This window comes from Mus musculus, chromosome 1 (genome assembly GCF_000001635.26).
Source record: "Mus musculus strain C57BL/6J chromosome 1, GRCm38.p6 C57BL/6J".
NCBI classification, from domain to species: Eukaryota; Metazoa; Chordata; class Mammalia; order Rodentia; family Muridae; genus Mus; species Mus musculus.
Genome location: NC_000067.6, coordinates 55442912 through 55469066, shown reverse-complemented (window position 1 = coordinate 55469066; position 26155 = coordinate 55442912). Strand labels below are relative to the sequence as shown.

General features: G+C 42.5%; 1 protein-coding gene and 1 pseudogene across 2 annotated transcripts in view; one reads left to right on the top strand and one right to left on the bottom strand.

Moving 5' to 3' along the window:
- The window catches only part of Plcl1 (phospholipase C-like 1), a 348340-nt gene that overhangs the window by 285219 nt on the left and 36966 nt on the right, over positions 1 to 26155 (bottom strand). The window lies entirely within an intron of this gene.
- On the top strand, positions 24004 to 25372 carry Gm6644 (predicted gene 6644; annotated as a pseudogene). Its single transcript, NR_037965.1, has one exon. The product of NR_037965.1 is annotated as a predicted gene 6644 (transcript).

Genomic DNA, 26155 nt, shown 5'->3' with positions numbered 1-26155 from the left:
AGATCAGTAGAGAAAGCTTGAATTTTTTATTATGTAATCTAATGTTAACTATTTAAAGAAGAGTACTAACTTAAATGACTAATACACATTATATTCCAAAAGTTAAAATATACATATTTATGTATATTTATAAATATATACATGGTATTTATCAGATTAATTTGAAAACCTTTTTCAGTGCACACATAAAGACAATATTCACCATATAAGAAGATTGGTACATTTTTCTGCACAAGCATTTTTTTTTTTTTGGAAAAAAAAAACCCACATTTTTAGACCAACCAAGGAGTATTTTACATAGTATTTATAACAGTAAAATAAAATTAGGGAAACCATCAAACTGTAGTATTTCCTAATCACAATTCTATACAAGACATATACAAAAACAGAGAGAGAGAAAGAGAGAGAGAGGAGAGAGAGAGAAACAGAGAGACAGAGAGAAGAGACAGAGAGAGAGAAAGTACAAGCATGTCCGTGTGTGGTAATTGCAGGGTGTAATTATAAGAAGCTCATTATATGTTACATTTTTGAAAATTAAACTTCAAACTAAATGTAATTTTATGTTTTGTAATTTGTAAGCAGATACATGGTAAGGAAATACTAAACACAATGAGTAAGGGATTATGATAGAAGGCTTGTGTAAGTTATACCACCTTCTTTATACTCCTCAGTACTTTCAACAAGAAGTAATGTTTAGTTCCAGTCTCTAAATGAATAAATAATCTTCTTTTGTTTTGAATGGTTGTAAAAGAGAATCAGAGCCAAGTATAATCTCTGTGGTGTTGCGATGCGACCCTTCTGCCATCTAGAATTCACTGCTTCATCTTCTCTCTGGCCTCCCTTTCTAGTTTCCTTAGGGGACTCATGAGCTAACTCCCCAAGAGCCCTCATCAGGTGACCACAGCCTTCACCGCCTTCTGCGCTCTGTCTTTGGACAACCCACATATCCAGTCTAATCAACTATAGTGCCTTCAGTTATAAAAGTGTTTGTTCCCCTTTACCTTGATTCACACACTGATTGTACATTACAGCGTGAGCCACTTCATGGAATGAGAGGGTGTCTATGCAGTGTGCTCAGGATCCAACTACCTTTAAATAAAATAACTTCAAGAGGCTCAGATGGAAGTGCAATTAGTATTAAGAGCATTGGATCATTGTGGAAGTTAAGTTCTGGGTGTGCTGTGCCCTCTCAGGGAAGATGGGGACCGCTTCTGTTAGTGCTGCCATGAAACACATTCTTGGGGCTTTTAAAACTACTAGCAATACAAATTCACATTACTGAGTATTAATTTAACACCTTAAACTATAAATTACATTTAACAGCAAAAAAAATATTGTTCAAAAATAAAAACAACAATATTCTGAGAAATAAGAAAACCATGCAAGAGTTGCTGTGAGATGTATGGCCTTCGTCCTTTTGCCCTGTTACCATTCTAAATTTTTAAGTATCATCCAGAAGGAAAAGATCATCTCCATGCCATACACTGAAATCAGCAGGTTCTGCGAGAGAACCTGACTCTCACAGACCCTCAGTGTTCTTCCAACCAATCCCATCTTATTGATGTCTGTCAATTACAGCCTTTCTCTGGAACTGTTTTTACAGCTTACCTTGTAGAGTCTAAGAGAGGGCATGGCAGACATGTAGTCTGTCACTCAAAAACATTAATCCTTCCTGTTACTAAATACTCGGCCAGGAAATTCTGGGGTATAATAGAATTTCCCAAATGTTACCACCTATTTTTTTTCAATTGTTCTTCCACACTCCTCTTGTCTGTCTCGTGATGGAACACAGGGCCTCATGTTCACTGTGTCTCCAGTCCAAACTGTTCACAAGAAAAATAGTCCATGCCAGGAATAGAATTGAAGATCCAGAAATGAACCCACACACCTATGGTCACTTGATCTTCGACAAGGGAGCTAAAACCATCCAGTGGAAGAAAGACAGCATTTTCAACAATTGGTGCTGGCACAACTGGTTGTTATCGTGTAGAAGAATGCGAATCGATCCATACTTATCTCCTTGTACTAAGGTCAAATCTAAGTGGATCAAGGAACTTCACATAAAACCAGAGACACTGAAACTTATAGAGGAGAAAGTGGGGAAAAGCCTTGAAGATATGGGCACAGGGGAAAAATTCCTGAACAGAACAGCAATGGCTTGTGCTGTAAGATCGAGAATCGACAAATGGGACCTAATGAAACTCCAAAGTTTCTGCAAGGCAAAAGACACCGTCAATAAGACAAAAAGACCACCAACAGATTGGGAAAGGATCTTTACCTATCCTAAATCAGATAGGGGACTAATATCCAACATATATAAAGAACTCAAGAAGGTGGACTTCAGAAAATCAAATAACCCCATTAAAAAATGGGGCTCAGAACTGAACAAAGAATTCTCACCTGAGGAATACCGAATGGCAGAGAAGCACTTGAAAAAATGTTCAACATCCTTAATCATCAGGGAAATGCAAATCAAAACAACCCTGAGATTCCACCTCACACCAGTCAGAATGGCTAAGATCAAAAATTCAGGTGACAGCAGATGCTGGCGAGGATGTGGAGAAAGAGGAACACTCCTCCATTGTTGGTGGGAGTGCAGGCTTGTACAACCACTCTGGAAATCAGTCTGGCGGTTCCTCAGAAAACTGGACATAGTACTACCGGAGGATCCAGCAATACCTCTCCTGGGCATATATCCAGAAGATGCCCCAACAGGTAAGAAGGACACATGCTCCACTATGTTCATAGCAGCCTTATTTATAATAGCCAGAAGCTGGAAAGAACCTAGATGCCCCTCAACAGAGGAATGGATACAGAAAATGTGGTACATCTACACAATGGAGTACTACTCAGCTATTAAAAAGAATGAATTTATGAAATTCCTAGCCAAATGGATGGACCTGGAGGGCATCATCCTGAGTGAGGTAACACATTCACAAAGAAACTCACACAATATGTATTCACTGATAAGTGGATATTAGCCCCAAACCTAGGATACCCAAGATATAAGATATAATTTGCTAAACACATGAAACTCAAGGAGAATGAAGACTGAAGTGTGGACACTATGCCCCTCCTTAGATTTGGGAACAAAACACCCATGGAAGGAGTTACAGAGACGGAGTTTGGAGCTGAGATGAAAGGATGGACCATGTAGAGACTGCCATAGCCAGGGATCCACCCCATAATCAGCATCCAAACGCTGACACCATTGCATACACTAGCAAGATTTTATTGAAAGGACCCAGATGTAGCTGTCTCTTGTGAGACTATGCCGGGGCCCAGCAAACACAGAAGTGGATGCTCACAGTCAGCTAATGGATGGATCATAGGGCTCCCAATGGAGGAGCTAGAGAAAGTAGCCAAGGAGCTAAAGGGATCTGCAACCCTATAGGTGGAACAACATTATGAGCTAACCAGTACCCCGGAGCTCTTGACTCTAGCTGCATATATATCAAAAGATGGCCTAGTCGGCCATCACTGGAAAGAGAGGCCCATTGGACTTGCAAACTTTATATGCCCCAGTACAGGGGAATACCAGGGCCAAAAAGGGGGAGTGGGTGGGCAGGGGAGTGGGGGTGGGTGGATATGGGGGACTTTTGGTATAGCATTGGAAATGTAAATGAGTTAAATACCTAATAAAAAATGGAAAAAAAAAAAAAAGAAAAATAGTCCATGCCAAAACATCATATAACTAATAAATAGCTCACTTGTCAAAATGCTTAATGGAAGGAAAGTGCCCTGAGACTCTCTTGTGTGAGGAATTCCATGTCAAGCTTACAGTTTACAGAGCATATATAATGTTGGTGCAGAGTTGACTTAAAGTCCTGGTTTGTCTAGATGTCACCTGGACTCCTGTTGTAATTCTCCTTGTCATTCTCAACTGTGCCCTGTGAGGATTAACTACAGTGTCACTAGTCAAACCAGAATCCATGAGAATGAAAGGAAATATCAGGACACTATTATGTGTAACTTCTAAACTCCTTGAATTTGGTCAAACTGTCAGGAGCTAATTTATCTCTGACGAGTTTTACCAGCAGACAAAACAAATTAGAATGTCCATTCTGTGTTTCAAAGTCATACATTAACTGTGCCCCAAATTCTACAGAGTGTTCTCATATGACAAGCTCCTCTGAAACATACAGCAATGTGCACAGATACTGATAAAGTCTGTCTGTCTGTCTGTCTGTCCATCTGTCTCTATCTATCTATCTATCTATCTCTACCTCTGTTTTGGTTTTTTGAGACAGAGTCTTTGTGTGTAGCTCTCACTGTCCTGGAACTCACTCTGTAGACCTATAAGAACTCACAGAGACTCACCAGCTTCTGCCTCCTGTGTGCTGAGATCAAAGGCGTTTGCCACCACCACCTGGCTGGTGGTAGTATCTTTTATCTGACTAATAGTTGTAAAGCTGTCCTTAATAACTGAATGACATTAATATAATAATTAGCTACTTCAATTACTTTTACAACTTCTTCAAAGTTAGCTCAACACTGTTTTAATGAATAGTATCAAATCATTTCATCATATACAAATTATACCACTTATAAAATAGAATTTATATTATTAAATAACTGTGTGAAAGGGGTACAAGGTAATTAACACATGTTCAGAAATGAGAACACAGATTCTATCCATTCTTATTCAGTAGAAGTCTAACAGCAAAATAAGTAGACAGAACCTCAAAAGGATGTTCAACAGAAAACCACCTACAATATTCTCTTTCTACAATCATGCCAAGTTCAAGGTTCATTTATGGGATATTTACAACATGATAGAAATATGAATGCTGCATTTGTCATAAAAGCCAAGTTTGAGTATCCATAAGAAAAGCACTTATTATTGTCAACCACATAAAGAACAAGTGTTTCTTCATGATTTTCCAAGTGATTGCCTTTGGCCTCAGTGCTGATTCTTAGGATCATGACATCTCTGGGAGGACCTGGTCGAGTCTTATAACAATTCAGAAGGCTCTTAAAAGTTGCAGATGCTATCTAAATCGTTAAACACAGCATGCAGCCCATGTATCTTTAGATTGCAATTAATTCAATTACTCAATTAGCACACAATTAATTGTTACTTAGTGGAGACAATCTGAGGTGTTTGCTCTACTGGATTGTGCTGACAGTGTTTATGAGCTTCCAGACTGAGAGAAGATGCAAAGGGCCTGCATTAGCAGACTATTAACCGTGCCCTTTTCCCAGGGCTTGAAATGACATGCTCATTTTCAAAGAAAGCTTTCTTCATCAACTGTTTGACATAAATTGAATAAAGGCAAGGTATTTTAATATCTCATATATAAACATTTGATTAAAACACTCTAACAATGTTAACCACTTTAGTTTGAAATGGTACCTAGCACTATAAATAAGTTAAGTGATGGATTAAGAATTTACAAAATGAAATGTCACGCCCTTCTGCAGAAGTCAATTTCTGTGCAGCCACTTTCCTCTTCCACAGAATGTTCTCTTCACTCCTCGTTTATTTAACCTTGTCAGTGGTCAGAAGACCAGGCTGAAAGAAAACTGACATATTATTTTAAGATTTTCTGTTTCGGGCATAGAGTTTGTGGGGAAGCCTAAACACCCGTGATTTGCTGGTCTGTGTTCTTCTCCAGCCCCTAACTGCACTCACCTGTGGCTTGTTGGTAAATGGAGAGCAGTGTAAGGAGGCACTGAGAAGGTCATAGCCCGTCTCTCTTCAAGGCTTCAGCATTTAACGTCAGAAAGGTGAGCCTGCAGAACAGTAGCTCTGAATGGCTGTCCATTGTCTTAGACGTGAACTGAGATTGGAGCTGTGATCTCTTTGTTTACAAAAACTATGCTCTGTGCAACAATCTCCCTATTTTCCAGCCAACAGGCTGCATTTTTATTTTGACCCTGTGTCTGTTCTACACCAAGTTTTATGTCAATCGAATACCCCAAAATATACACTCTCAGAAACAGAAGCTACTGAGGAGCCCATAGGATCATTTCTGGTCCTGTGATGTGTGTTGAAAAGTCCTAAGAAGCAGGACCCAAAGATGTTGCTGGCTTTCTGCCTGCTTCCATGACTAGATGACTAGGAGAGTTGTTCTAAGTCAGGGGATTCATTTAGCTTCCTTGGTCTCTGGATCCTCTTACTGTAGGCCAGCTCCTCAATGACTCTACAAACCACAGGCCCTCACCTTTTTGTAGTTTTATTTCTTCAATAGCTTCCCCATCTCCTCCAGCCTTGTCTATTTATTTCAAGTTCCTTCAAGCATGTATCCTAAGGTGCCTGTGCAGGAGAAGCCAGTGATGTCAGATTTTAATCATTTCTAAGTAATGCTCTGGCTTCAATTGTATCCATCAAGGGACTTTCATCCTTTCAAATAATGTCACTGGATCTGGCGAATCATTTATCACAAGGAAACTAGATTTCTCCTCTTTTAACATTTATGTAGGCTGTCCACAAAGAATTCCTAGCTATTCAACTCACTGAACCATCCAATCATGTGGCTGTTTGTTCTGCAGCTCGCTTTCAAGGTCAGGAATTAGCAGCACTGCTGTAGTTTATTGGAAGTACATATTCCTATCAGAGAACAAACCTAGGTAAGATGTCACCTTGGGAAATTTCACCAAGGGAAGTGGCTGGCACGCTCTGCAGAGGTGACAGAGGTTATGCCTGTGTGACAGCCTGGAATTGCAAAAAGACTGCATGAAAGGATCCTGACCTCAATCAAACACTATTCGTTTAGGTAGCAATGCTTTGATCGTTAGCTATAAAATCCTATGAAATCTACTATCAGAGTGATCTTACAAAAAGATCTTTAAAAATGTTCAATTTTCAACAGTTTTAAGTATGGGAACTCTAAATATATGATCTTCTCAGAGTTGGACCCTTTTCAGAAAACCCCATCAAAATACATTTTAAAAACTAGTTTAAAAGCAGCAGACAAAAATAGTGTCGGATAATGTCCTTAATAAAGGACAGCTTACAAATACTGCAAGTAGTGATAAAATGATGGCTCCCTCATCTTGAGCTATACACTGGCTAGAGAAACTTGGCAAGAAAGTGCTGAAGTGTCTGTCCTTTGATGTGGTTCTTATATCTTATATGTTACAGAAGCTGAGAGAGATGCAATTCAAAAGTTTCATGAAAAATAGTCTCAATTTGAATTGTAATAAAATTCCAAGTGAGTCTCCTTTTATAGTATAAAACATAGTAAGATGTTTGGCTGTTAGCCAAAACTCATTTTTATATCATTTGCAACTGCATATACACAGTAAGTGAAAACTATTTAAAATATGCTTTTCTTAATTTTTCAAGTTCCTTTCCTACCCATGCAGCTTCTGACAGATTGATTTAAAAGGTGGTATTTATAAAACGGTCACTGCAACAGCAGTCAAAAGAGGCCTAATCCAAATGGATGGACCTGGAGGGCATCATCCTGAGGAAACCCAATAACAAAAGAACTCACACAATATGTACTCACTGATAAGTGGATATTAGCCCAGAAACTTAGAATACCCAAGATATAAGATACAATTTGATAAACGCATGAAACTCAAGAAGAATGAAGACCAAAGTGTGGACACTTTGCCCCTTCTTAGAATTGGGAACAAAACACCCATGGAAGGAGTTACAGAGACACAGTTTGGAGCTGAGACGAAAGGATGGACCATCTAGAGACTGCCATATCTGGGGATCCATCCCATAATCAGCCTCCAAACGTTGACACCATTGCACACACTAGCAAGATTTTGCTGAAAGGAACCAGATATAGCTGTCTCTTGTGAGACTACCCTGGAGCCTAGCAAACACAGAAGTGGATGCTCACAGTCAGCTATTGGATGGATCACAGGGCCCCCAATGGAGGAGCTAGAGAAAGTAACCAAGGAGCTAAAGGGATCTGCAACTCTATAGGTGGAACAACAATATGAACTACCCAATACCCCCCAGAGCTCGTGTCTCTAGCTGCATATGTATCAGAAGATGGCCTAGTCGGCCATCACTGGAAAGAGAGGCCCATTGGTCGTGCAAACTTTATCTGCCTCAGTACAGGGGAACTCCAGAGCCAAGAAGTGGGAGTGGGTGGGTGGTGGAGTAGGTGGGGGCGCAGATGGGGGACTTTAGGGATAGCATTTGAAATGTAAATGAAATAAATACCTAATAAAACAAAAAACAAAAAAAAAGAGGCCTAATCACTGAAGTAGCAGCAAACTAAACAGCACAGATCTAAGAGTCTGTGATGTTACAGCAATGTAGCTGTGTCATGTGGCCAACAGCACTGGAGGTGGACATCTAAGCCATCCATGAACTCAGAGATGCAGCAAATACAATGTGTACATGTGTTTTCACTAGGATCAACATAAAAAGAGGCATGGCTGAAAAATAAATTCAAACTGTCTGGTTCGTGAATTAAAGTCTAGCTCAAAATTATTTAGAAGGAAAAACTTTAGTGGTGGGAGAAAGTTTGCTGGTAACCTTTGCCATAGAAGTAGCTGGATTCTATTTTAGGTCAAAAAGGGGTAGCCAAGTTTAAATAAATGCCCTTACTGTGTAACATTCTGAAGTGACCTTTTCTGTGATACATTTGAACAATTGGTTGAGCAGCAGAGGTTAACCAGGGGTTACTTCAATAGATCAACAGTACTAATGTTGTGAATTTAGCCAGTAAGTTTGTATTCAGCTGTCCAAATCAGGATTTGGGTGGACCAAGGTGTGTTCCATTATAGAAGGTTAGGACACAAATACTAAACAGATACTTGAGTAGAGAAGTAACTTAGAACCAGTGAAGGACACCGAGTGGGCAAGCAATATTAGACAATGTGGGGAGTTAGAGAGTGGTCTAAGTTAGGAGGTTCTTGGCATTAGAAAGAGGTGTCAGAAAAAGAAAAGAAAAAAAAAAGATGTGTCAAAAAATGGATCAGTATGAAAGTGCTTATGTACATGAATAAAGACATGTTTAATCTCCAGCACATAGTTTCTAAAAGCCAGGCATGGCAGTGCTCACAATTATTTACAGAGCAGTCATATCCCTGAGGCTTACTGGGCAGTCTAGTCAAACCAGTAAGCCAGGTTCAGTGAGATCCTGCCTCAAAAATATAAGGTAGAAAGTGATTGAAGAAGACATCTGACCTGGCCTTCCGTGTGTGTGTGTGTGTGTGTGTGTGTGTGTGTACATTTGTGTACACAAAAGAAAGATATGGCAACAAATAAATAAAATATGGCCAACTAGCAGTTCCTCAGAAAATTAGACAAAATACTGCCAGAAGATCCAGCAATACCTCTCCTGGGCATATACCCAGAAGATGTTCCAACTGGTAATAAGAACACATGCTCCACTATGTTCCTAGAAGCCTTATTTATAATAGCCAGAACCTGGAAAGAACCCAGATGTCCCTCAACAGAGGAATGGATACAGAAAATGTGGTACATTTACACAATGGAGTACTACTCAGCTATTAAAAAGAATGAATTTATGAAATTCCTAGGCAAATGGATGGACCTGGAGGGCAGCATCCTGAGTGAGGTAACCCAATCACAAAAGAAGTCATTAGATATGCACTCACTGATAAGTGGATGTTAGCCCAGAAACTTAGAATATCGAAGATACAATTTGCAAAACACAAGAAAATCAAAAAGAGGGAAGACCAACGTGTGGATACTTCATTCCTCCTTAGAATGGGGAACAAAATACTCATGAAAGGAGTTACAGAGACAAAGTTTGGAGCTAAGATGAAAGGATGGACTATCCAGAGACTACCCCACCCAGGGATCCATTCCATAATCATCCACCAAACCAAGACACTATTGCATATGCCAGAAAGATTTTGATGAAGGGACCCTGGTATAGCTGTCTCTTGTGAGGCTATGCCAGTACCTGGCAAATACAGAAGTGGATGCTCACAGTCATCTATAAGATGGAACACAGGGTCCCCAATAGAGAAGCTAGAGAAAGCACCCAAGGAGCTGAAGGGGTCTGCAACCCTATAGGTGGAACAATAATATGAACTAACCAGTACCCCCAGAGCTCGTGTCTCTAGCTGCATATGTAGCAGAAGATGGCCTAGTCGGCCATCACTGGGAAGAGAAGCCCCTTGGTATTGCAAACTTTATATGCCTCAGTACAGGGGGAATGAAGAGTGGTATTGAGAAGACAAAGAACAGACAGTGTGGTGGTCTCAATAGGAATGACCTCCATAGGCCAATGTGTTTGAGTGCTTGGCCCATAGGGAGTGGCACTCTGAGGAGGTGTAGCCTTGTTGGAGGAAGTAGGTCACTGGGAATGGGCTTTGAGGTCATCTATAATCAAGCTATGCCCAGAGTGGCACACAGTCTCCTTCTGCTGCCTATGGATCAAGTTGTAGAACTCTCTGCTCCACCTGCAGCACCATGTTTCCTAACATTTCAATAATGGACTAAGCCTCTGAACTTTCAAACCAGCCCCAATTAAATGTTTTCCTTTATAAAAGTTTCAATGCACATGGTGTCCCTTCACATCAATCAGTCTCTAAGACAGCATCTCAGATGAGAGGAAACTGGTCTTAAACACAGGCCAACAAACACAAGGGCAAGGAAAGTTTGAGCTGCCCCTAATCTGGTGCTGCTAATCAAAAGGCTCTAACTCTTCCTCAAATCAATGTGGAAATCAGCTTGCTGACCAAACGTTTATGATATTCTTCCAGTCATCTCTCCCAGACTCTTAACCAAAGAAGGCTTCCACCAACACGGGCACATTTATCCTTGTGGCTGACCCATTCTTTTGTCCAAAAGTATACTCACAACATCAGGGGACAGGCTACAGAAATCCTGTCTTTATCTTAAACACAAACAGACTTCTGCATATTTAGCTGACACTCTAAACCAAAGGGCCAAAGAGGAGGAAGGGAAGGCGTGGCATGTTAGCCCCTGGGAGACACAGCCCCTCCCAGCTCCTTAAGTAATATAGTAGGTGGTTGATCGCCTTCTCTCTTTATAATACTCTGTCTTAGTCAGGGTTTCTATTCCTACACAAACATCATGACCAAGAAGCAAGTTGGGGAGGAAAGGGTTTATTCAGCTTACACTTCCATGCTGCTGTTCATCACCAAGGAAGTCAGGACTGGAACTCAAACAGGTCAGGAAGCAGGAGCTGATGCAGAGGCCATGGAGGGATGTTCTTTACTGGCTTGCTTCCCCTGGCTTGCTCAGCCTGCTCTCTTATAGAACCAAGACTACCAGCCCAGAGATGGTCCCACCCACAAGGGGCCTTTCCCCCTTGATCACTAATTGAGAAAATGCCTTACAGTTGGATCTCATGGAGGCATTTCCTCAACTGAAGCTCCTTTCTCTGTGATAACTCCAGCTGTGTCAAATTGACACAAAACTAGCCAGTACATACTCAAAATTTTAAAAATTAAAAAAAAAAAAAAACAGCATCCTCTTCACCTCAGAAAAGTACAGTATACAAGGGTAATCCTTGTAGACAAGTTCTTCTATCGTATGTATCTTATTTTATATGTTATTATAGATTAGAAAATTCAGAAATCTTTACTCCAAATTACTGTATATTACACATTTTTAAGTGTAATAATGCTCAATAAAGGCTAATTCAAAAGCTTTTTCTACTGACACAGAACCCACAACTGGACAATGTCCAGAGAGTGAGAGAGTTTGGAGCAGCCAGTCAAACGTAAGATGTCTTCATCAAACCCCTCCCTTGAGCAGGGCTCAAGGAGCAGAAGAGGAAGAGGGAAGACTGTAAGAGCCAGATGGGATGGATGACAGCGTCAGACACAGCAAAACTGCCACACATATGAACTCAGGTAGACTGTGGCAGCAACACACAGAGCCTACACAGGTTACACACAGATATGGTCGCAGCTCTGAGAGGGGGCAGTGGGCATGGGCTCCCACCCCTAACCAGGAGTGATCTGCCACCTGCTTGAAAAGGGAAAATTGTTTTCTCAAACAGAGTCTCACTAGGTACACAAACCACACCCAAGGGTAGGCCCAGTGCCCAGCAGTAGATGGCCAAGAAAAAACAATTTTGTAAACTTTTTGTTTCATGTTGTTTTATTTGGTTGTCTTTTGTTTTGTTTTGTTTCTTTGTTTGTTTGTTTTGCATTACTGGTCTTTTGCTTGTATATTATGGTTTCTGATTTTTTGTTTTGTGTGTGTGCTTCATGTGTTTTCCTGCTCTCTTTTTTTCCTATTCTGTTTTGTTTGTTTGTTCATTTGTTTCATTTCTAGAGAGAGAACAGATGTGGAGTTGTGTGGGGAGGTGGAAAGAATCTAGGAGGGCTTTGGGAAAGACAAACCATGTTCAGAATACATTGTATGGAAACTGTTTTTAAAAAGAAAGAATGAGGCCGGGAGGTGGTGGTGCACGCCTTCAATCCCAGCACTTGGGAGGCAGAGGCAGGCAGATTTCTGAGTTCCAGGCCAGCCTGGTCTACAAAGTGAGTTCCAGGATAGCCAGGGCTATACAGAGACACCCTGTCTCAGAAAAAAAGAGGAAGGAAGGGAGGAAGGAAGGAAGGAAGGAAGGAAGGAAGGAAGGAAGGAAGGAAGGAAGGAAAAGAAAGAGAGAGAGAGAAAGAGAGAAAGAGAAAGAGAGAAAGAGAGAAAAAGAAAGAAAGGAAGAAAGAAAGGAAGAAAGGAAGGAAGGAAGGAAGGAAGGAAGGAAGGAAGAAAGAAAGAAAGAAAGTGCCCCCCCAAAAAAAATAAACTAGAAAAGCCTGAAGTCTTCTAGCTAGTCAACAATCTCAAGCAATTTAAGATTATAAATAGTCTATTTCTTCCTTTACAGACTGCAGAAAGGATGCTGAGGCAGGGAGAAGGCCCGCGTGGCTTGAAACTGTCTTATTTTGAGCTGCTTTACACTCCACTTGTAAGGAAGAAGGCAGAGTTCAGATCTATCCGTCACACTAAGCAGTGAAGCCTACCGTGGAATCCATCCCGCCTCATTTCTGTTCAGAGTTTTCCTTTTCAACAGATTTTCCTTTATCTACCCACTACTTGCCAGGAACTGTACTTGGGGCTAAGGATGCTGGGTGAGCTGACAGAAGACCTGCCCTCCTGGGATCTCTAAGCTTCACAGTGAGTAGAATACATGAAAATCACCAAAGGGGACTGTTAAAATTCAGATTCCAAGCTGAGTGGGTCCCCAGCACACCCTGAGAAACTGGTCCAGATGGCGCTCCCTGCAAATAAACTATAAGTCTGTGTTTCAACTGAACCCCCAACAACAAGCACATAGTAGGTACATCACTTTGTATTAAATGCTTTCTGCCCTGGAGATAGGCAAATGAAGCAGCAGTCTTGTAGAACGAGGGAATTACAATGAAATCATACAAGGTGGTAGGCAGCACAGCCTGAGTAGATGTGAGAACAAGTTTCTAGAGAAGGCAACATCTGGACAGACATTCTAGGATAAATAGGAGGGAGCCAGGCATGAAGGGGCACCACAGCCTTCAGAAAAATCAAGTGAGGTGAAAGAAAGCAAAACTTGCCCAGAGGCTACAGGTCTGCTTGCTATACCTACAGTCTTCTGAGGCAGAGATGACTCCGCTACCTCACCCGCACAGTCTCTAACCGCAACAGCCACCTGTCACCGAGGATTAATATCATCAGGAAAGTCACCCTAGGGGTGGCTTGACTTCACTTAAAAATTAAACCCATAATGATTATAGCATCCAGCAAGTCCACTCTTCAGTAAGAATTGAAAGCTGGGACTCAGATATTTGTAGACTCATATTTACCTCAACATTGCTCACAATTCCCAAAAGATAGTAGATATCAGAGTGTCCATTGGGAGATGAACAAATAAATGTGGTGTATGCATACAGTGAAATAGTATGTAGCCTCAAAAAGGAAGGCAATTCTGCCATTTGCAACAAAAAGGACAGCTGCTGAAGACATTATACTAGTGAAATATGGTGGCCGCAGAAGGACAAACATGCTATGGTTCCTTTATATAATTAGATGGTTTTGTTTACAGAGTCATCAAACTCAGGGAGGCAAATGGCCAAGGCTGCCAGGCATGGGGAAAGTAAGCAATGGGGACTTAGTGTTTGGTGGGTGTAATGCTTCTGCAGGTGGGTGGTGGGGATGGTTGCAGCAGGGTGTAAATGGGCGCACATACCTCAGAACTCTACACTTACAGGTGATTATATGGTCCATTTTATGATCTGTATTTTTGCCATACCCAATGAATTAAAATCACACACACACACACACACACACACACACACACACACACACATCTACAGTAGCTACAGGGGACTCAAGTCCATCTCTGCTTTGTAGAAAGACCTTAGTGACACTCACAGACTCCAAACGAGAAATGTAAAGAGAAAGCCTTCACTAAAGCTCCAGCAACCCACCACCAGAACCCTATATTACAAGGCAGCTGCTGTCACCATTGAACGGTGAAGCATAGTCCATCAGCACAGAAGTTTTCAATGAAAGAAGTCATGAGATGAGAATCCTGAAAGCAAGGAGATGTTAAAACAATAGTTACAGCTTTCCTTTCCTCTGTGGATCTAAATGAAGAGGCAGAATAAGTACTTCCCAGCACTTGATAAGCACCGCCATCCATGCCAGGACTGCAGCCCTCTTTAAAAACGCGTTAAGAAACAATTAGCAGCTACATAGGTGACAAAGTATCATATAACCCAAGGACAGTTTAGAGCCAAGCTTGGCACGCTCCAGCTGATGTGTCAGAGTTTGGTGGGCATGGCAGGCTGCAGTGATGGCCTCTCCCTGCCATGTGCCCAGCAGCCTCCCCACTCCCTGCATATCGCAGCTGGGCAGCAGAGCTTGCCAGGAACTGAGACACACAGCCCTGAGTGACAAATGCTCTCATTGCCCACAGTCATACTCCTCCTACCTCCAACTGTCACAGCCCAGTACCTTACAAGCACGGCCAAAGCCTGTTGTTGCATTCATCCCTACACTTGGAAAATACAGCAGAGTCAAATGCCACCACCCCCATTTACCTAAGAGAATGTGTCCTTTGGAAAGTGTCCCGTGTTTACCTTTCCTATCAATGCCAGGTGCAAGTGTCAGGCCAGGAGCCTTATACTGCTCCAAAGTAGATCTTAACATATAACTGAGGGAATCAGGTAAGGTGAGCTCAGGAGAACAGAGCCAGGTGTCAGTTATACTCCCCCTCATGAACTTCATCCAATCTTGTATCCTCCTGACCTCCATGCCAGTGGGTACACCAGCATCATCAGACTCATGAGGGCAGAAGGGAGATGCCTCTGCCAAAGCTAAGGGTATTTCTCCTCTACTGTCTCTGCTACATTCCACCAGTTCCCCTGATCTTGTCTCTTCTCTGTCCTTTCTCTTGGAGCTATGTTTCAGGACGCCCTGGAAACATCTTTCTTAACTAATTGGACCACAGGAGACTCTTCCCAGGGTAGTGTCTTAGTTAAGGTCTCTCTTGCCATGACAAGCACAATGACCAGAAGCAGCTTGGGGAAGAGAGGGTCTATTTCTTGTGACAGCTGTCAGGTCACACTCCATTACGGAGGGAAGCCAGGGCAGGAACTCAAAGCAAGAACCTGGAAGCAGGAACTGGAGCAGAAGCCATGTAATGCAGGAATGCTGCTTACTGGCTTACTCTCCAAGGCTAGTCATGGGAAGTAAAACAGAGACCAACAGCTGGACAGAGAGCAGAGTGTGGCTTGGAACACTCATCAGTGCGATGTCTTTGTCAATCTCTCGCCCCGCTCCTAGGCGTCAGTGAGATACACAGAGGAGTGGGGTGGGGAGAAAGATTGCAGGAGCCAGAGGGGACGGATACACCGTAGAAAATGTCTTCCAGACACATCAGGACTGACACACATGTGATCTCTTGGAGCCTGTGGCAGCATGCACAGGCCTGCACAGGTTCAATGCAGATGCAGTCCTAGTGCCGAAAGTGAGAAGTGGACATGGGTTCCCATTCCTAACCAGGAAGCTATCTACAGTTGACACTTGCAAAGGAAAAATTAATTTTCATCAACACAGTCTTGCTAGGTATATTAACCATACTTAAGGGCAGGCCGCATGCCCAGCAGTATATATCCAACACAAAATGAACTCAAAGATATTTTTGTCTCATATTGCTTTGTTTGGGCATGTTTTTTGTCTTATTGACTGTTTGTCTGTATATTATGCATAAAATTATTGACTTTGTATTTTTATGTGGTTTATGTGTGTTTCTTGTGGTTTTTCTTTGTTTAATTTTTCCTATTCTGGTTTGTTTGGGTTTTTAATTTGCCTGTTTCCTTTCTAAAGAGACAGAAAGAAAGAGGGTGGGGGTGGGAGGATCTCAGAGGAGTTGGGGGAGAAGAAACATTGATCAGAATATTGTATTAAATTTTTATTTTCAATAAATATATAATTACATTTATATAAACATTTCATACAGTAAAATTTATTCTTTCATTGTATAACTCTCTGAGTTTTGACAAATGTGAATACCCTGTAACTACAAACAGCATAGAGAAAAAGTCCTATTATTAAAAAGTTTTGTGCCAAGATTTTTTAACACCAGTGCAATCTACTGGGGGCTTTCTGCCTTATTGCTTCACCCTCTACAAAAGGCACACAATTCAATTTAACAGTAAGCAGACATTTGTGTCTGTCAGTCTGTTTTCTTATACAGCCCAGGACTTGTCCAGGGATAGTACCCAGAGATGGTACCCAGAGATGGTACCCAAAGATGGTATAGCCTATTGTGAGCAAGGCCCACCCACATCAACCATTAATTAAGAAAAGTCCCCACAGGCCAGTCTATGGAGGCATTTTCTCAATTGTGGTTCCCTCTTCTCAAATAACCCTAGCTTGGGTCAAGTAGACAATAAATTAGCTAAGACGGGAATAATACTAAACACAGAGGCTCAGGTACCTTCCCATGGGTTCCAAGGGCTTCATATGCTTCCTGAAGTAAAGACTCCCACAGCCTGATAAAACACCACTCTTCTTCCCACAGCAAGTCCATGGACCCTCTGACCATGTAAATGCTCACCGTGGTGAAATCCCAGAGGCTGCGGCACTACACAAGCAGTCACAAGTGTCTCTACTGAATTTTGGGGGTTTTTTTCTATGCATTTCTTTGTAAAAATCTCCCAACTCACCAGAAATCTTTTTCTACAATTACCAAAAAACTCATATTTATGTTTGACAAGCACACAGAGGCTCTCGGTAAAATGCCCAGCACTGAAAAGAAAAAGAAAAATATTTGGTTTGTTTTACACAGGGGAGGGAAGTAGTTTTACATTCACATAAGAGAAAGTGGAGAGTTAATCTCTTACTTGAGTTCCTCTGGGTATGTGAATTAAACTGATTTATTTAAATATATGGATTAGCAGGAAGGGAAACGCACAGTATTTACATTCAATGCACAAAACAGAAACGCCTTGGGGGTGGTTAGCATTAGGGATTTATATGCTGAAACTTGTAGGGAAAAGAAAATGGGGGAAGGCGTCTATGAGAACAGATAGCTTTCCTCTGAAAGACAAAAGGACTCTCAGTGGAGCAAATAAAAGATAAAGATTTCTTTATGTCTGTTTATGCAGGTCATGTCATCTGTTGCCTTCTTCCAGCCATGACACTCCCCCCAAAAGAAGGGGTTCAAGAAAGCTGATGGGGTCCCAGAAGTTGCTGCTCTTAATCAAGTAAGGGAAGACAAAAATCTTAAGTGTCTTCATCTTACATCTTCATGGGCAGGAGAGCGATGTGGACCACAATGTCAGAACACCTGCCATTCCTGTGCCCAGCTCTGGGCCCAAACCTCAGCACTCTACCAAAACACAGAACTAAGTGAACACTTTAGAACAATTCTAGGGCTTCCACTGGGTTGGGACCCTGAATATGCAGAGCTTGGATATATGGTCAAAGTTACTTGTAAATTTGTCTTCTGTGACACCATAAGGGGAAATTTGTAAGCAATGAAGTAACTGTCCTAGAGTATTAACCTTGGGTGTTGGTTTTCTTCTGTGGATACCTGTTCACTCACTAAACACTGTATAGTCTCGGGTCTCCATCTACCGAGTTTCACTAAAGCTTCTAAGTCTAGACATGGTTCCTGTACCATTCCCTCTCACACAGCATGTCCTCGTAGCTATTACAGTTCAGCAGGACTCACTGTCTCAAATTAATCCCACGTTCTTTGAGTTCAAGAGTCCAGAAAGAGCACTTAGCTCACTGTCAGACTGGAAATGCTATAATTACTTTGGGCAAGCAGAGGGAAGTGGAAGGGGTTGGAAGAGGGCTAGAACAAAGCAGTTAAAGCCAGATGGAAGTGTAGGGAAGATCCCGATTTAATCCTGTCATACGACTAATGGAGAAATTGCTAAACCTCATAAAGGTTAAAGTACTTGCCAAAGAGCTGGACTACTTGATGACTGAGGCCCACTTCTTCTCACCCCCTAACCTCTCTCTCTCTCTCTCTCTCTCTCTCTCTCTCTCTCTGTGTGTGTGTGTGTGTGTTGTGTGTGTGTGTGTATGTGTTTGTATATGTGTATATATGTGGTATATGGCAATGTGTGGCATGTGTATGTGTGTATATGTATATGTGGTATGTGTGCATGATGTATGGTTGTATATGTGTATATGTGTGGTGTGTGCATGTGTATTAATGTGTGTTCGTATACGTGTAGTGTATGTGTGTTGTGTGTATATGTGGTATGTGTGTATATGATGTGTGTGTCTATGTAGTATGTGTGTGCCTATATATATGATGTGTATATTCATGTGTGCATGTGAATGTGTGGTATATCTGTAGGTGTGATATGTGGGGGGGGGGGGTATGGAGTGTGTGTGTGTGTGTGTGTGTGTGTGTGTGTGTGAGATGTCTGTGTATGTGTGTAGCATGTGTGGTATGTGCTTGTATATGCAGAGTGTATATATATATGTGTGTGGAGAGAGAGAGAGAGAGAGAGAGAGTGTGTGTGTGTGTGTGTGTATGTGTGTGTGTGTGTGTGTGTGTGGTATTTGCCCACATGCAAGTTCAAGTTTACCCTTTAGTAGATGAACTGGATATGTGTGTTCAGGCAAACACAGATCCACGCTTCAATAATCAGAGGCCCTGCAGGAGCACCAAAGCCAACCAGAATAATTTCCTCAAATGACAAGCCACTCTCACGCTAATGATCTCCCCCAGGAGACTGTCTCTAGGTAGATGCTTTGATATCTGGCTGAATTAATTAAATGCTTACCCCATATGCAAGAAGAGCTGTATCCAATCTTTCTCAGCCTCTAAACTTCCTTGATTTCCCTCAAATGTCCTCACTTGGCCCAACCCCATCCATCGATTTTTTTAAAATCAGTTTATTTTAAAATATCACTCCTCTACTTTTATATTTATCCACATGTCTTGCTTTATGGCTGAATTGCCTTTATAACAAAGGGGGAAACCAATGCCAGTGTTCATAAATTTCCCATTATTCATCTAACTGGACATTTCAAAATTAATTTGATTATATAGAACTGAAAAAAAAATTAAGGTCGAAGCAAAATCTGAGCCCTAAAAGAAGCATATTTTCTATTATTGTTCTGTGGTTTAAAACCCCACACAACAGCATGTGGAATGCACTGCACATCACTGGCTTCCTGTATCACCCGGGGATTAAAGGAGGCAAGCGGGGAGCAGGGTGATGGTGACCTTGGGAACCGAGTCTCACATGCCCTCTAATTCCCTCAGTACCAACTCCAGCATCCTCATTAGTCAGCACCTTGAGCACAAAATCAGCCTCCTGAAATTCATTCCAACAGCAGACACCCGGCTCTGCAAGCTTGCAGGTGAGCTGTAGCCAAAAAAAGGAACTTTCCACATCTTGATTTTGCCAGGAACTCTCCTCCCAGTGGCCCTCTGGCTCTTCTGTTAAAAGACTAACTCCAGACTCCAGCACCTGCATCAGGCCAAACTAACCTTCAGGCAGCAAGGCAAGGTCTCTGGCTGACTTGTGTATCCTTCTTGCTCAGGAAAACAATAACAATGTAACTATTTCAAAGCCTTCCACTGGGCTTGGTCTCCTTCTGCTTCAGCAGTGTCTACCTTGGATCTTTCACAACGTTTTTAGGCTACATCTTGACTTTGGTTCGTTCCCAATGTTCCTTGACTGCAATCCACTAGGGTTCCATAAAAATGACGACCATTCACTTTTATCAAAGATGTTACATATAAATCCTCCTCTCCAGAAAAGAAATTTTTTAAAGTACATTTATAATTAAATCAACAGAGAGTTTGTCTAAACTCTCCAAGAACTCAATGAATAAACCATATTTTCCCTTGTACAAGAGCCCATTTCAAATCCTCAAGTGTGCCTCTTCTATTAGGAAAACTGGATTTCCACATTTTCTCTTACTTTTTCCCCCTCTAGAAATTCTAGTCTCTCTCCCTGGCTGTTCAACACAGCTTGCACGCTCAAATCAGAGCTTTGCTGTTAACACATGCCAGCCATGCCCCTGCTCCAGGAATCTACAGGCTCCAAACCCAGGGTTTGCTGTTCACTGGCATTGTCCAGCACATCTGTTCTCAAGGTGCTGACCTCCGTTCACTGGCGCACTCTAGTACATCTGTGCTCTAATCAAAATCCACCCAGCGTTCTACAGTATGTGTCCTGAACAGCATAGCCACCATTAACACATCAGCAGTCTGCTTAGAGCTCCATTTGACTTAGCTCTCTATAGAGACCAGGGTGGGAAAAAGAAATCACAAATTGCACAGCTGGACTCTCTGACTCAAGCTACCTAGCAACTGTCAAAATACACCCCCAAACCACAAAGGTGTTTGAAGCTACATGTGAAAGCTTATGCTAAGAGAAACCACCATGGTTTCCACTGTCAGCATGCTGTTTCAGCACAAACACAAGTGGGAGGCAGCTCGGGAATGGAAAAGTGTTCCCATGGCCAAAAGCATTTGCATATTCTCCCTTGAATTATGTGCAATATGACATAAATGAATAATTAGGGTCAGAACATTAAATATGCTGCTTTAGCATGGGGCCTGGGGTGTTCTAATTCCTGGTGTTTAGAACTGTCACTAACAATGAGGGTATGTCTGAATTAGTATTCAAATATCTGTGACTCTCACACCAACTGCTCTATCTTGTTCCTCAAACTAATGTATTAGAAGCTGGAGAGATTGTTCTGTTGGCAAAGTGCTTTTGACATAAGCATGAAGACCTGAGTACAAGTCTAAGAACCCATGTGGGAAACTGGGTGTGGTAGGTGGTACACACTTGTAATCCCAGAGATGGCCACTAGGGGTGAGACCTCTAGAACTGCGGGCCAACCAACCTAGCCTAATCCGATCCAGGAAGAACCCCTGTCTCAAAATCAAGGTGGACAACTCTGTAGGAATGACACCTGAGATTGTTGACAGCTTCCTCATGCATGCAAGTGCAACAGATACATACATACATACACACACACACACACACACACACACTTCAGAGTCTGGGAAAATAAACTGCAGAGCATTTGTGGGGTGCAATGCTGGGGAACTACTGCTTTCCATAATATGGAAAACTCACTAGAAACTGTAACAGTATTTGCATCTGAGATGTTGGAGAGCTGAGCTGATTATTCATTATATAGTCTTTTATATGGTGTTTAACTTTTTGCCACATTCACTTGCTTTCATAACAGACATTAAGGAATAAACTGACCTGAAGGTTGAACACGTTTAGCAGTGAGCTCATCCTTTTGGACTCAAGAATGGAAACATGTTTATGCTGGTGTCTGCAGACGATCTCAGGCTCTGGTAATCATAGACACCCCCCCACCCCACCCCACCCCACCCCCCGTATTTACTAGCTGAATTTAAGAAATACAGCTTTTATCGCTTAGACTCCTGAGAAAATAAACTTGAGTTCTATTTGGAGAATTCAAAGTACATACCATTCATGCAAGCCCAAGCACATGCTTGCTCAATGGCTCTGCCCCACTACTTCATACTCATAAAATGTAGAAAAGTCTAGTGTCACATCAACAACACAGCCACACAGATCCCCAGGTCCTTCCCTCGGGGACAGCCCCTACACTCATCAATATGTTAAACCCATAAAACAGTTCAAGCGCCCTTATCTACACAAGGCTCTGTCTCATCAACAGTCACAATCAAACCACTGTGTGGTTTCTTTTCTTTCTTACACTCTGTTTTGTTTTGTTTTGTTTTGTTTTGTTTTGTTTTGTTTTGTTTTTTCAAGACAGTGTTTCTCTGGGTGTAGCCCAGGCTATCATGGAACTCACTCTGTAGACCAGGCTGTCCTCGAACTCAGAAATCCACCTGTCCCTGCCTCCCGAGTGCTGGGATTAAAGGCATGCGCCATCACTGCCCGGCTTCTTTCTTACACTCTTATCCTAAGCATATACTAGTCTCCTTAGCTATGTCAAATTAAACTAAAGGATAATCTTTTTGTTAACTTGCTGGGTCCTCTTCAAACACATTTATGTGCACATAAAGTGCCATTATTTCCATCTCCTTAGTTTTTCCTCTTTGCTAGATCTATCAGCTTCTTGAGGTCTCGGGGACTCCATGGCAGAAGCCTGAACAACCCCAGTGCCAACAGTCTAGTGCGCAAGCTCTTTTCAAAAGGAAATGAGCTCCTCTGCTGGCTTCCTAGCACTTCAGAGCACACTCTCCTGACACAGGCGCAGCGTGCGCTGCACACCTTGGCTCTATCTAGCCCTGCTTATCCTGCATCCCTGGTGTTCTGTGAGCTTTGCCCTACTTTACCATTTCCTCCCCTCTCTCCTCCCTCCCTGCTGTGGTTGCTACTGCTTCAGCCTCTATCTCTGTGTATCTAAGTTCTTTATCCTTCCTTACTTCTCAACTAAGTGGCATCAAATAATACTTTCCTTTCCATACCTAGCTTACTTAACTTAGTACTCAACAGAATCATCTTGGCTGGAGAGGTAGGAAACAGTCATCTGTATACAAGAGTAGTAAATTAAAATGCATAGTATTGAAGTTCTGTCTTCCAGAAAAGGCTGAGGAGCACCGCATCTGCACTGACATCCTGCTGACTGCCCTAACTCAAACCCCTGAGGAAACACTGGACCCTTCTCATCCCTCTTCCTCTATCCCAAGGAATGTGCCTTTTCTCCCCAGTGAAGGAATCCCTTCACCCCCTTCTCTGCATGACTTTCACCCCCCCCTCTCTCTCTCTCTCTCTCTCTCTCTCTCTCGTTTACACAGCACTTTCTGTTCACTTATCTCTTCTCACACTTGCAACAGCTAGCTCAACATTCCTGTCCTCTTGGCTCACTTAGGAAAACAGCCCCGCAAGCTTTCCATCTGCCCTCCCCAGTCACACACACACAACAGAACACTGTTGAGTAACTACTTATTAAACCTGCAGGAAGATTAACTTGTCGCTGACCCAAATAAATTACATGTCCCCCCTCAAATATGGGAATTTAAAGCTTTTGTGTCGTCTTTTTCTATATTTGATTTAGTTTAATCATTTGAATGTTCTATAAATATTGGTTCAGATCTGAGAACACAACAGTAAGATTGAACACTGTAAGCTTGTTAATAATCTACTACAACCAGCCTATATACATGCTACCACCATATGGTACCACAATGTCAAATGTTTGCTTAAGCAGAGCGATTGATATGTTTGCTGTGGTTAGGGTGTAACGTAGGGATCCCTAAAGGTCCATCTGCAAACTCCTAGGAGCCAGGGTCTTAGTTAGGGTTTTACTGCTGTGGACAGACACCATGACCAAGATAACGTTTATAAGGACAACATTTAATTGGAGCTGGCTTACAGGCTTAGCAGTTCAGTCCCTTATCATCAAGGCAAGAGCATGGTGGTGTCAAGGCAGGCATGGTGTAGGAGCTGAGAGTTCTACCTCTTGTTCCAAAGGCAGCTAGGAGGAGACTGGCTAAGACAAAGTCCACACCCACAATGACATATTGCCTCCAAGAAAGCCATACCTACTCCAACAAGGCCACACCTCCAAATAGTGCCACTCTCTAGGCCAAGCATATACTAACCACCACACCAGGGTAAGGTACTCTGACAAGCACCAAGAACCTTAAAAGGGGCACATTTGCCGGTCCGGGTTTGTAACGTGCAGCGATCATGGCCAGCCATCTGGAACTCAACAACGGCACCAAGATGCCCACCCTGGGCCTGGGCACCTGGAAGTCCCCTCCTGGCCAGGTGACTGAGGCCGTGAAAGTTGCTATTGACTTGGGGTACCGCCACATTGACTGCGCCCAGGTGTACCAGAATGAGAAGGAGGTGGGAGTGGCCCTCCAGGAGAAGCTCAAGGAGCAGGTGGTGAAGCGGCAGGATCTCTTCATTGTCAGCAAGCTGTGGTGCACGTTCCATGACAAGAGCATGGTGAAAGGAGCCTTCCAGAAGACACTGAGCGACCTGCAGCTGGACTACCTGGATCTCTACCTTATTCACTGGCCAACGGGGTTCAAGCCTGGGCCCGACTATTTCCCACTGGATGCCTCAGGGAACGTGATACCTAGTGACACCGATTTTGTGGACACTTGGACGGCTATGGAACAACTAGTGGATGAAGGTTTGGTGAAAACAATCGGTGTCTCCAACTTCAACCCTCTTCAGATTGAGAGGATCTTGAACAAACCTGGCTTAAAATATAGGCCTGCGGTGAACCAGATCGAGTGCCACCCGTACCTAACTCAGGAGAAGCTGATTGAATACTGCCACAGCAAAGGCATCGTGGTGACAGCATACAGTCCCCTTGGTTCTCCTGACAGGCCCTGGGCCAAGCCTGAAGATCCGTCTCTCCTGGAGGATCCCAGGATCAAAGCAATTGCAGCCAAGTACAATAAAACTACAGCCCAGGTGCTGATCCGGTTCCCCATTCAGAGGAACTTGGTAGTGATCCCCAAGTCTGTGACACCAGTGCGCATTGCTGAGAACTTGAAGGTCTTTGACTTTGAGCTGAGCAGCGAGGACATGGCCACTCTACTCAGCTACAACAGGAACTGGAGGGTGTGCGCCTTGATGAGCTGTGCCAAACACAAGGATTACCCCTTCCACGCCGAAGTCTGAAGCTGTGGCGAGCGGATCCCTGCTCCTCCTCAAGTGGCTTGCACCTGTTCTTTCTGCCTCATCTGCCCTTGCAAGTGTCCTGTGTCTCTGCACTAGGTGGCACCTTGCAAACCAGATGGTGAGAGTTAGTTAGTTTGACATAGAGTCTGGAGGGCAGTACCAGTAGCCAAGGTGTTTCTTCCAGCCTTCCTTGGTCTTTCTTCTTACCCACCTGGAGGACTTTAACACAAGTACCCTTTCCAACCAAAGAGAAGCAAGCTTTAGAGTCCAAGCCGTGCCACTAACACTTAAATGTGAGTGCTTAGAACTGTAATCCTTTGGGTCAGACTTCTCCTTGCCTCAAATAAAAACTGCTTTTGTGAAAAAAAAAAAAAAAAAAGAACCTTAAAAGGGAGGAGCATAATGGGCAGTCCTTAGGTCTTTGATGGTGTACCTGCAAAAGGGACTGTGGGACGCCATTCAGCACCCCACCCCTACTTCTGGCTACAGATATATTTTGCTCTCAAATGTGTGCCTATAATAAACTACACTCATGAGAAGTCAAAATTAATGGGGTCACCCACTCTCCAGAACAATGAGCTAACATAAAACTCTTTACTTCCTAAGGATCCTGCATCAGGAATTTCATCAGAGTGACAGAAAGCTAATACAGTAAGGAAGGCTAAACTCCCTGTCCTTGGACTGACCAGAAATATCCATCCCTCACTTTCTGTGCTCCAAATGAGCCATAGTCCTTGGTTCCTGGGGCAACTGCAGTGGGTTGTTGAATCTAAGCATTGCCAGTCATTTGGGAATCACAAGGTTATAAGAACAGGACACATGAGATTTACCCAACAACAAACCAGTATTTCCAAACATGATTACATTAAAAGCTTTTCCAAACTATTACTGTGTGGAAATCATGTTATTCTGAAAGCTTAGATATAGTCCTAAAAGTTTGGAGCGTTCATCAGAAATCCTTAGGAATTACTTTCCATGACATATGTTTTAATGATGGAACTGATAAGTAAGCTAAATTACACATGGGATGTGTGTGTGCTCATGTGTATGCATGGTCATATGTATGTATGTTATGCAATATATAATTATATATTCTATTTTTATTAAGGTTTACTCATCAAAATGACACTCAAGCATCCATGTTTATTGTGCATTAGTTGTA